Consider the following 13567-nt stretch of genomic DNA (forward strand, 5'->3'; position numbering starts at 1 on the left):
TAGTCTATTTGTTCGCTCTCTGTACAGCCTCGTTCTTTATTCTACAAAACAAGATGGCTTTTCCTCTGACCACTTCCTCCGTCATAAACAAGTGTCTAAAAATGCACGTTGCTGCTTGACACATCTGCAATGGGAAAAGCCATCATGGTGTCCTTGGGTTATGTGGGCTTGATAAGCTCAACAGTTTGCATGACATTGCTGATGGGGGGGGGGGTCTGAACAGTTGTAATGCCTCTCTCAACTGGAGCAGAACAAGGCACAGGCTAATATTAGGGAAGCGAAACAGAACAAGGTGGCCTGAAGCCCCATCTCCGTTGCTCTCTGCGGAGTAGCTGAGGTACACAGTTGCTCCTGGCAAAAAGGCTTGGGTCACTTCATTTCCAGGTCATAACCTCGACTGCAGAACATAGACTGGTCCCATAGAGGAGGACATTGAGACAAGGACTCGACAGAGAAAGACAGAGAGAAAAACCTAACATAATTATGTAATGCATCCAAATGCAGTGTTTTAGAGCACAGGTGGGTCACTTCGCCCCCCCCCCCCACTAACATCACAAAAGTTATTATAATTTATCACATTAACTTTTAGTGAGTGCAAGAGAAGAGGCTTTATTACCCACAGCAAATGCCATAAACATATATGTCATGAGTCTGCCTATTGTTTAAGATGTAATCTGTGACTAAATCAATCCCAAGCCAAGGCAGTAAACCACAAGCCAGGATCTCTGTGGCTTACCATCTTGGCGAAATATCTTCATGGGGGAAACCCCTGATTTGTGTAAATTACTCACTTGACAAAGTAATTTTCCAAGGTCAATGATGAACCAAAGTTTTATTGGCTGCATTTTTACTAACTGACTAACATATATTTTAAAACTTAAGGGATGCTTCTCGAAAGTGCTTTGTCTTTATGTTAAAAAAGTGAATGTCGGTCAATTTATATATCATAATCATATTTTTTAAACTCTTAAACACAGATATTGGTAATGGCCTCAAACATCAAGTAGTGGTTGGACTTGATACACTTGTACTCTCTTTGCTACCATGTTAATTCCATTTTCTGTCAGAAAGAGAGAGACAGGTGGAGAAGGAGAAAACAGTATAAAAAAAGGCAAAGAGTAAAACAGATAGGACTGCCCATGGCAGCGTAAAAGTCCCAGTTGAAATTGATTACCAATGCAAAATTTGGCACAGGCACAAAGTGGAATTAAACACTTCAATCTCCAATCACTCTGCATTTTCAGCCAAAATCAATACACATTACTGTCAAAGAGGGTGTTCCTTTGACGGGTGGAGAGAGCACAGCTGCCTGGCTACACCAGATACTCACACAGGTACACAACATATGTGTAAAAATAAAATAAGACATAAGAACGCTCAAAACACAGCATCATCTGCCTTGGTCTGTGTGTGCACATGCAGTTAAAATCACAATACGTACAGTCTGAGCTGTTTGACAGAGCAGGTTTCTGTGTCTGGCCTCTGCTGTATTTCAGCTTTGCTCCTTCTGCAACTGCTCATGCCAACCAGGCAGGATTTACGAGGCTCTGGCATCACAGCAGGGTTTCCCTGCCTACTAACCACTTAAACAGTCTACTTTGATTTTTTTTTTCTAAACATAAAACCACAGTGTTTTGTGGCTATTCAAATTAATCTTTTTACAGTACCATGAGCAAATAAGGGCAATGTTCATCTCTCTAAATGCAGTATTTTGTAAAATCTCAAGTAATTTTATTTTAAAAAGTTTTCGTCATGAATTGTTTAGCATTACTTGTACTGGAAATGCTTCGAGGAGAGAACAAATAAACAGCTATGGGCCACTAGAAAACATTTTTTGCTTTCCAGGCAGCCATTGGTTAACATTAATTTTAATACAGTATGAACGTTACGCAAGACCCTTTAACACCTAAACCCAGGAAAAATGCACAATAACCAAACCATGGACATTACTAAAAGGATAATATGGTTTCGACAGTTCCTTGCATTAAAATTGTGACTGTTCAGGAGCCAAGTTTTCTTACACTGTTGTTAATCTGCATCATTATACAATGATAAATCACAGAACAATGAGTTTATATAAGTATGCCACCCACAACCACCCACATCGGATTTTATCCAAATCTGTCTTAATACAGTCATGTTTTACATTGGTGGTTCTTTGAAAATCGAACCCTGACCCTGGCAATGTTATTTCATCTACTCTCACCAATGAATATCTGTTTCTTGAACATTTCTTGAACTCCTTGTTTGGGCCTTCTAAACAATATCCAAAAACCATAGTATTTGTTGTGTACACTTACTTACCTACTGTAAGAACTAAAAGAACACACCTGATAAACACAGTCCAACAACTGCAACTATTGAGTAATCTATAAACCCTAACCAGACAGGCTGGTGCAAGCCGGACATCATCAAGAGTTTCATTCTCAACTAGCAGGGCAGCAAAATGGGAACAGAGATCATCCTTAAACTAAAGGCCCCACATTCAGGACATTGGTCAGCAAGCACCTGCAATGTGCTGGAGCAAAACCAATCACCAACTATGGATTTGGTTTGCACTGTATATCACATCTTAATCATTTTGAAAATCCAGCCACAGCATTAACAATGATTACACTGAGTCTATCTTCCATGCAATGAACCATTAGTAATCAAAGAACATCTGCTCTGTAAGGGAGCCAATAAAGCATCTGAACAGTAGTGATGACTCTGCTGAGAGAAGTAATCCCCACCCACCACCTAACAACACGTGAACCATATAGAATTCAGAGATGGCTTTAAACATACATAAACAATATCAGCTATTTCAACAATAATAAAATCTCCAACACAAACGGAGAAGTTTGGGATAGTGCTGCTGTGCACGCACCCTGAAGCGGCAGTTTAAAGTAGAAGAGTAACAACAGAACTAGTCCTTCGCAATGGATCATTATCTGGTGTATTTCAGATTAAGGTCAAGTGATGTTATACAAGAACAAATCATATGCACAGAGTGCATGAGTCTTGTGTCTGTACCGCAAAGTAACACACATAATCGTGATCTCAATATTGATCAAAATAATTGGGATTATCATTTTGGCCATTATCATGCAGCGCTTCAGAAAATACTCCTTTGGTTCATGTCACTGCTGAAACCTCATATTAACCATGACTCTTTCATTGTACATATGGGCATGTGAGCATTGTTTTAAGATAGACTTCAAAGAGACATGAACCTATCTTTTGACTCAGCTCAACTCATAAAGGTTGCCCTCTATACTTGTATGTAAGCTGTTTATCTGGTGCATCAATGAGCTACTGATACTGAGGCATGAGAGACACAACTGATAGCAGAACAGCTGATGCAAATAATATTCATTTCATTCCTGGACACATACCTGTCCAAGTGACAAATGGGGGTCTCTGCTCAGATGTACAAGGTGCTCCACCAGCAGAGGGGGCGGAGCGTCAGAGATCCCACTTCCTCCTTCGCTTGTCACTCACACATGCTCCTTGAAGAGACAACAGAGAAACAAACAGAAAAAAAACATTTGTTTAACTACAGATGTCAAAAAGCAGCATGCGCACTAACCAGTCGGAGAGATATGTATCACTCTTGTGTCATCTGAAAGATCTAAGTCAAGAACACTCTACATGAAAGGTGTCTCTTTGTTTATTTCTCTCTCATATATTCCAGTTACATTAAATCGGGCGTGGATTGTGATTTTTCCAAACTGCTTGGAAAGGACACAGAGCGTTCTTATCACACCTTGGGGACCAAAACCTGAAAACACAACCACAGGAAGACGAGAGAGAAGCTGTCACTCAACTGACTCAAACACACTTCCTGGCTGTGCACGCACAATGACAACAGTCATCCCTCTCATATAATCACAGTCAGAGTCACAATGTCACCAGGCAGGTTTCCAGTTGTGCCAACACTTCCTGGCATTAGTGGAAATGCATCATCAAACGTGTCTGAAAAGCGGACTTGGGAAAGCTGTCACTCACTTACAAAGTTGTCGGCATAGCTGTGTATCTCTCTGTATTGTGTTATAAATCCATCATCCTACTGCCTTCCACACCCACCCAAAGGTTAAACATAGCTAAAGGCACTCTGCCAGCCTTGGAGCAGGATAAAAAGAGAGGGAGGGAGAAGACAGAGGGATGAAGGGGGAAGAGAAATAGGGATGGACAACTGACGGATTCTCAGAACTGCTCATTTCACTGGATTAATCTGCTATTTTTGAAAAATCCGCAGAGAATGAAGATGAGACTGAATATGACTCAGTGTGGGTGTATGTGTTTGTGTGTCTGTGTGTCCTTCAATCCGGTCCTTGGCCTACTTTAAAGCCAAGTCATCATTCTGGTCCAGTGGGACTTCATATTGCCAGCCAGTGTATGTGTGTGTATTAAGAGTTTTGTATTACAAGAGAAGCTATACCATAAATCTCTTCCTGCCAGCCCACACAATCCTGCGTTAGTGAGTGTTAGGAGCTGTACTGCAGTGCAGGTATGCTTCAGTATGTGAAGGGTCGTGGCCACCAAAGGTGTCTTTCTGTCTCCTCCTGGGTGAGTCATCATTCCTCATCTCCTCCCAGCTTTTCTTACTCTTGCTCTCTCTCTCCTTCTCTTCCTCTCTTACACAATGATGTTGCAAACTGCTTTTTGGGCCATCTCTCTTTTCTGTCCCTTTATCAATCATGCAATTCCTCAGTTTGAGTGGAATGTAATCCATCTGCAAATTGGTATCAGGACAAGCAAGAGCTTCTATAAATACTCATCAGATTCCCCTGACAATCACAAAATAAACCTACAGACCTAACACAGACAGACAGACAGACAGACAGACAGACAGACACACACACACACACTTCAGTGCAAATAGTAACCCATCTCTCCATGTGACTGCAGAGCAAACCTCTTCCTCTGCCCATTTTGTGTCCTAGTCCTTCCATGAGTGGCGTATGTTGAGAAAGAAACAGACCAAGAGGCAATCTCTATTGTCTGTCTCTGGAGAATGAGTAAGTGAACACTGCACAACATGGTTTGACAATATTGTACTTAATTATTGCTGTGCTATTGAACCAAATTTGAATTTGAAAGTTTGAATGAGAGAGACTGAATGTCTTTGTGTAACTGGGCTCCTGTCCAGCAGTGCAGCAAAGTTGGGAGGTCTTCCAACATATGCAGCTACCTCAGCTTTTCCTACACCTGGGCATGAATTGTTCTCTTATAAAATGTAAACCCTGACCTCATACTGTTAAAAACACAAAAACATGCTATAATAGCTACTGCTGCTCTGAGACAGACCTGATTTCGCAAGTTTGCTGGCTGTCAAACCCAAAGACGCACACAGCTCATGCCCCTAGTACATCAAGATGTGATGTCTCAGTGGTTAGGCTAACAGATGGACACTTAGTCAGATGTGTAATGCAGAGCAAGTGAGCAGAGGTGGACCTGTCCAAACAGTGAGCTGTGCTAGTGGAACATGACATTATGTCGGCCAACACCACACTGACACAAGTGTCCATTTACCAGAGACAGAAATCTACTCCATGTGTGTCCACTTTGATGCAGTTTAAGAGGACAGGTGTTGCTGTGAGGGCCAGTAACTCTCAAATGACACCAAAAAACACCTGAATCAGTCCTATGATGATCACCACTCTTACCAGTTCTTACAGTTCTCTCTTCTTCAATCCCAAAACACCCGTTCTCTGCAGGAATTAGGTATTAGTGTGTACCAATACTAACCTTATTAAGGGGATCAGATATTAGCCAGACGTGACTGATCCACATTAAATATTTTCTGTCTGCTCCATTTATTTGCTGCAGTGAGCTCATTTTGATGCTTTATGCCCTCAAGTCACAATGTGGTCAAATTTAACTTGTGTTGATGCATAGTAAGTATAAAATCTCATACGCAGTCTGGAAGAATATTATTAAAACTAGGGGTGGGACCAAATATCGATCCGGGAATACCTATACTTTGATACTACAGATTTAATTTGACTTATCAGTCACTACTTCATGCCTCCTCATGGTCGTGCCTGTCAAACGAATGACAGTAAAATTGAGGTGAAGAAGAAAAAGAAACTCACTGGACACTCATTGCAAAAATAACATCGATAAAGACAATGTGACATTAATGCCCCCCTCACACATGCACACTGCCAGACAAGAGCCGCTGTCCTGTACACAAACACACATACATACACTTTAACTACTCAGCACTGTGTCAACAGCCACTCTCACACACCGACACACACCTGGGCATAAACACACGCAGGCATCATGATGAGCAGTGGACTGGTCAGCAGTCTGATGTTAATGAGACTGAATGTGCACACAGATACACAAACACCTACACACTAGCCATTTTTCTGTCATCTAAATTATAGCTGGAAAGTGAGAGACTGCAGTCTGCAAGTTTGAATACTGCAATGTGATAGAAATGTTTCCAGCTTTACATAAAACAAGCTGATTATGCTTGTCAAGCACTGAATGTGTATTTTTATGTGTGTTTATGTGTGTTTTCTGGCAATTAGGCCTTTTTCCAGTCAAAGGCTATTTCACATTAGAGTGAGGGCACACATGGACATGGACAAGTTGCAGTCAGTGTGTGTGTGTGTGTGTTTGTGTGTGTGTTTGTGTGTGTGTGTGTTAAAGAGGCACTAAGACTGTGCAGTTTGTTGTACATTGTTTCATCTCAGTTGTCAAATTCTGTGAAACTGACACCATAATGAAGTGAATAAATACATGATTCCTGCTTTTTGCCTTTTTAGGGGTATTTTTCTTCTTCACTTACACAGATATTGTGACGTATTTTCTGGCAATATATCGAGTGTCACAGAATCGCTGTATTGTGATACCATCAGTATCGTGGGGAACGTATTGTGACTTTCCCGCCCCTAATTAAAACATGCACAAAAAATGGACATCCACACTTCCAGTAAGACAGTGAGGCAGTGATATGGTGATTTTAATACCCTGAGTTTAGCTATCAGGGAGAAAAAAAGTTTTCTGCTTCTTACAGTCCTTGCTATCCCTCCTTAGCTACTTGTCTTCGTTCCAGCTGTGACCAGCCGAGAATCAACGCAGAGAATGCAGCACGGCAGCCAAAAGGCTGGGTCCTCATCATCCCACTCTACTTTTGCCTGTATCTCCGACCTTACTGAACACTCCCTGTGAATAATCTGCAAAGTCTTACTGTCTTCTCCCACACAGACCTCTTTCCATTCAGTCTGGGTCGAGGTAATTCCTGTCATAAATCCAAAAGTCCAGTGACTGAGCCAGTCTAACAAATGCAGAGGTTAGGATGAGCTCATGGGTGGACTGATGAAGAAATCTCTGCTAGCAAACACAAGTCTTTCATCGAGTATAAATCACTTAACACACAGCCTGTGGTTTATGCATGTCTGCACCCACATAACACCTTCCGAGCTAAAGTTGTTTTGATAAAACCTGAGGGCTCTGAGGCTTCAAAGCAGGACTGGAGCCAAACAAGGTTGAGGAGCTCTGAAACGACCTTTGTTCCAGACAATTTAGAGGGTGGTGTGGGCTGAGCTAAGACTAACAGACAGTCAAATCAGTCCTTCACAATTCCCCAAGCTCAGAGAGAACACACTGTGACCAACCAACCATGGCCAAGCATTAAACCTAACTGTTCCGCTCTCTCTCTAAAGACTGCCAGAGAAAGACACTAAAAAGAACTGAAACTGGGTAAGACAGGAAGAAAGGTCTCTTTTCATGAGACGATGTGATAGCTTGCTATAAGCATGTGTGTGCAATGTGTGTGTGTGTTTGGTTACTTGCCAGAGTTTCGGTATGTGTTATGTGAGTCTGTTTGTAGCGTATGTTGTACCAGAGGGAGTCCAAAGATGACATCTTTGGTCATAGCAACAACCAACAGTGCTGTGCCAATCCTGTGCCAACTGCACCTCCCATTCACCTCCTTCAAGCCCTCTCTTCGACCTCCTGCTCATGTCTCCAGTGGTGTGGGAAAGGAAGGCCCTGAAGGGCCTGCAGCACCTTGTGCACACACAAACACCAAATCCATGCTAAATAGAGACTAGAGGAAAGGCAACAAAAGATGACAACAACAGTATCACAAGCATCTGTGGCCGTAGCTCACCATTTTTGACAGCTTTCCAGGGGAAGCACAGGGAGGAAAAACAGGAATGCCAGGAATAGAGTAAGGAGAAAATAGGTAAGAAGCAGCTGGTGCAACGTCCCTGGACACGCCACGATGTCACACTTGTCCTGGATGAAACAGCCCCCACAACATCGTGTTTTGCTTTCCATAATAAGGACATGCTCTTGGAGCCTGTCACTTTCTAGATACACTGTATGTATTCACAGAGGGAGGCAGGGGTAGGAAGAGGAAGAAAGAGGGACCAGAGAACAGACAGAAAACGACAGATAAAAGGAGAGAGCCACAGAGAGAGATCTGCTTCCTGTTTATGGAGAGTAGAGAGCACAGGAAACAGAACAGCAGGCCGCTAGTCCCCTGTTAACGGGAATGACAGTGATGACAATACACACACCACACAGACACGCACATACTCACTACCTTCCCTCTTCTGTGTCCTGAGTGATTACACCGCACAGATTTAGCTCAAAACTTTCCCATCTATCTCTGTGTGTCCTGGCGACATCTGGAGATTTGAAAATTGTTCTTGGTTCCATGTCTTCCTGCTGTCGCTGCTCTGGCCAGCAGCCGTGTTAACAGGATCAAGCTTAAGTGCGTGCATGCCCCCAGCTGTGTGTTCAAACGCTCCCGGCAACATTCCCAATCCAGGATAGACTTCCTAGCAATTCTACGCAGCATGCAATCCCCCTCTCTTTTGGTGTTGTGGCAAAGAGTGGATTCAACACATTCTGTGTAAAAGAGAAGCTATTTTAGCTGCAATAACATTAATGATCTTAAAGTTAATTTTCCATGTAGCACTTAACAAAAAGCAGGGTATGTAAAAGCTTTAAAATCTACATAAAACAAAGGAGTGAAGAAAATGCATAAAAAGTGTGAGACCAGTTTAAATAGTCTCAGACTTTTGGACCCCATTGTACATATAAGGAGACGATTTCTACAAAAACATCTTCAGAACCCATTTAAAAAGAAGTGAACACATAGAACACAAACAAAAATAAAGGCAAAAGGGGAGTAAAATCAAAACAACTAGAAGTGCAGACCTCTGCCAAAGCAAATATCAAACAACATACACAAGACATCAGAGAAAAAAATTCAAATTCATAGTAAATAATTTGGATCTGGCCAATTGCATGGGTTCTCCCTGGCTCATGTCTCATCCCTCCACCAAGTTCGGTGGAAATTGGTTCAGTAGTTTTGGCATAATCCTGCTGACAAACAAACAAAACAACAAATGGGCATGGGTGAAAACATAAATCTCCTCGGCGGAAGTAATTACATAAATTCAAGACCACTGAATGCAAGAGGCAGGTATGACAGATATCGCTCATACCATAAAATAATAAGTTTTTCTCCCCTTAAACCTTTTTAAAAGTCAGTTTATAGCTATACCACAGGGAAAACACTGGAATTTTTTCCCTTTCAAAAATAAATAAATAAAATCAGGAAGATCGCAAACTGTAACATGGAGTTAGACCCAAATGCAGGACTCAGGGGATTGGATTAGATTTTAACAGCAGAAAACATTTCTAAGTGCTCAGACAATGACAACATAAAAAGGAGAGCTTGCATTCAAAATCATCTCATCTCCTTACTAGAGAGAAACTTACCTCCTTAATCAGTTCAACCAGGATTTTGCACTGTTCTTCTGTGAAGCCTGTGACTAGAATTTACTGACTATCCAGTGGCTTTTCTGAGGAACCGTCATGCGCTTAGCACCTTTTTACCTTGCAAGAAAGAAATTGATGTCATTTTTAAAAGCTGGAAAACTGTGGCAAATTTTTAATTTTCAATTGTTTAATGGAGATTGTTGGGAGAAACACAGAAACTGAAAATAAGCTCTGACTGATACTTCAATGGAATTAGTCCCACAGGAAGTGAACTGGCTGCATGTAATACACTGTCACAAGGCGCAAAGCTTGGACGACATGATACATGTGTAGCAGGCATCTTGAGACCCCATATAATATAACTGGCAAGCTAAGTGTGCTGAGTCACTGCAGGTATGTATGGTATCCATTTCTTCAGCCTCTAATAAAAAGCAAATCTATTGTTCTTTCAAGTGTGAGAGAGACATTTTTCTTTTCACTGTTCACACAGTGCCACTAAATGCAACTTATCAACAAATGAAGACACCCTCCATTAGCTGCTGTTTGTCATTGGCAGTCAGCAGTATCATGTAACAGACCTATACCTGTCTGTCTGCACGCTCTGTCCTCATTAATCCTGCTATTTAACACTACTGGACCAGTTCAAGTGGTTTGGTCTATGTGACCATTTTTTTCCCTACAAATGGACACTCAATCACTGGCCAAAGCTCTAAATATGCATATAACTTACTTGCATATACACACACATTTCCTAAGCAAGCTAATGCTATGAATATTTCATTTAAGCAACTCCGCCATGAGGTCAATAGCCTCTAGACACACGCGCGCGCACGCACACACACACACGCACACACGCACGCACACACACACACACACACACACACACACACACACACTAGGGTTGTCACGATACCAAATTTCTGTTTCGATACCGATACCAATATGTATTTCGATACTTTTCGATACTTTTCGATACTTTTTGTAAAAAATATTTCATTATATTATGTATTGCCTTAATGGGTTATTTAAATATTTAAAGAATGTAATTTAATTTTTAAAAATATATTTTTTAATGTATTTATTAACCATGGACATGTTTTAGCTCTCTGTATGCAGGCTACTGTAGGTTTACTACCGGGCTGGGAGGGGCTTTGTACTTCTTTCATTGACATTACAGTGCAGTGAACAGGTGAACAACATTATCACCTGTCGTTCTTGACTGAAGTCTCGGAACAAGTCCGCATGGTTGTCCTTTAAATGTTACGACAGGTTTGAAGTGTTGGCTCCTTCTGCGAGACACACTTTGTAGCACCGCTTGCACTGCGGTGCTTCTGGGTTAAGTGGCTCGCCTTTATCGTTCGGTTTGAACCCGAAATATTTCCACACCGAACTTCGGGCCCCCATTTTGACCACAAGTAAGGGCTTTTCTGCAGCTGCCATCTCTATCTACGGTATATTCTTCAACCCGCTCCGTCTGTCTAAGACGCGACTTGTCGTTTCTCTCTCCTCCTCAGTCTAAACATGCGAGTGCGCGTGGGACGCGGCTTACATCCTCTCGGGCAACTACGTCACACTCGCTGGCCTCGCTGTGCTTAAAGAGACAGGCTCCAATTTACCAATTCATTTGCATTCAATAAAATGAAATAAAAGTACCGTTTGTTTTTAAATGCCGGTATAGTACCGTTTTCAAAACTCTAGTATCGCGGTACTATACTGGTACCGGTATACCGTGCAACCCTAACACACACACACACACACACACACACACACACACACACACACACTACATAACCTCCAATAAGCTTCATTGTGGGTTCGAAATGTTCAGCAATAATTTTGGCTTAATGACTGCAGGTAAAATCCACTATGAGCCCCAGGCATGACTAATCTGTCCATCCTCTTTCCAATCTAGCCTTATTAAGAAGTCACACAGATTTTCATCTCTATTTCTATCCCTATGCCTCTGTAGATCTTATGCTAATAAGGCCAGTTCCACACAGTTTCAAATGCCCATGTTTCATACTGTGAGCACATCTATCTAAGCACACAGAAAAAGGCTAGAATTACTAAAATATCCAAAGCATATGCATATATATGAACATTCACAGAAAATGCACAAATTAAAAAGTCAAATCTCAAGCGCAGAGTAGCCCCTGCTTCACTTGGAATTGTTGTGAAGCACTTGTTTAGCCAGGCAAGTCCCCCTACAGTAAGTATAGAGGCAGTATCCTGCTGCTGTCTCTCCCCGCAGAGCTGAAACCACACTGACCCACATCTCAGCCTCTGGCAGATTACACTGCAGCACATACAACACACATACAACACACACACATGCACACGCACGCACATGCACACACACACACGAAACATGAGCGCAGTGTGCTTGATATTTGTGTCTTGTAGAAATGCAATTTCTGGTGGCTTACGATATACACACATGCACACACACTCAGATAAACAATAGGCCTTTTGTTCTGCAGTTCATCAGCTAGGAGTAACTGTTGATATGGCTATCAGTGTGACGAGGCTAGAACAACTCCACTCAAAGAGTCCTCAGACCCACACGCTTGCACACAGGCACTCAGAGTAGCAGCCCGGTAGCTGATAAGAGCCAGAGATGGATGGTTGTGTGTATGTAAGCCCAGAGGGGAGAGCTGTACCTTGGTCAGGGTGAGCCTGGGGCAGATAGGTTGCTCTGTCACACAACTAAGATTGAGCACAGAACTGCCACAGTAGGGGACTGTCCTTTCTGCCCTACTCTAGTGCTCTTTCTCCTCTGTATAAAAAAGTTACAGACACATACTACAGCCATGTTCAGAACATTTAATTATCAATTATCAATTGATAGTGTGGTCACATTCTGATTTCTTTTCTTTGTGGAAACATCTTACACTACTGAATTTTTTGGGTTCACAGTTTGGGTTCAGAATTAGAAGAAACCCTGGACAAGTAAACAAAAACTTCATAATCTCATCATTATCTGTTTTGATAGGGTGAGATCAAATTAAAACTGAACTGGTTGCCAATTTGGTTTTGGTCTTCACCACAATTTACTTTCATTGGTGCCAAGAACGCATGAAGAAAAAGCTGAAAATGAATATCAGTATTTGATCAACTTTGTTTATAGTCATTTTTTATGCAACCACAATCTGAAAACAGAGACAACAAGTGAGTTGTATCATTCTTAGAAGAAGTTAAAAAGGCAAACATATTAACTATTTAACTATTTGATCTGAAATTCATTCAAACAAAACTTAATATGCCGAAAGTTTTTTCAAAGGTTATCTAAGCCATTCAACCATTTTTGTACCATTAAGTTTTCTTTCCATTTAACAGTCCTGCTCAGTAGTACAATACAGTAATCACAATGCCCTTATATGCGAAGAAATGTTGAAGGGATAGATACCAAAGTATAAACAGTAGTGAAAATCTCTGAGGGTTATATTGCCTCATGGTATGTATTACCATATTCCATATAGATTGACATAAGTGATAGAGTGTGCAGCACCAACATAGAAATCATATTTGACAGTCAATTTTCATCAATGTTGATTTCTACAGCATAATACATAAGCTCACCATAAATCACATGCACTTGTTTGTCATTCACTTATCATATAAGCCCTGGGTGTCATCTGTTATCCATATGGTACTTTCTTCGATGACCTTCAAAGTCCTTTCACTTCATCCCTTACCTAGACTGCGTATCTGGTAAGTAATATTTGTTTTTTATCAGCTGATTATGGGTTTGGCTTAAAAATCTTTATCAAGGACACTACCACTAATAAGCATCACGCAAGACTCAAGGTACTTCTTGTAACAGTGCTTT

The 13567-nt window shown here is 41.4% G+C and overlaps 1 protein-coding gene across 2 annotated transcripts in view; it reads right to left on the minus strand.

Moving 5' to 3' along the window:
* The window catches only part of galnt1 (UDP-N-acetyl-alpha-D-galactosamine:polypeptide N-acetylgalactosaminyltransferase 1), a 40148-nt gene that overhangs the window by 20382 nt on the left and 6199 nt on the right, over positions 1-13567 (minus strand). For both annotated transcript variants that reach the window (XM_056380661.1, XM_056380660.1), the window contains exon 2: positions 3378-3491. The gene's annotated coding sequence lies outside the window, so the exon portion shown is untranslated. The remainder of the gene's footprint in view (positions 1-3377; positions 3492-13567) is intronic.

Source organism: Seriola aureovittata, chromosome 7 (genome assembly GCF_021018895.1).
Source record: "Seriola aureovittata isolate HTS-2021-v1 ecotype China chromosome 7, ASM2101889v1, whole genome shotgun sequence".
Taxonomy (NCBI): domain Eukaryota; kingdom Metazoa; phylum Chordata; class Actinopteri; order Carangiformes; family Carangidae; genus Seriola; species Seriola aureovittata.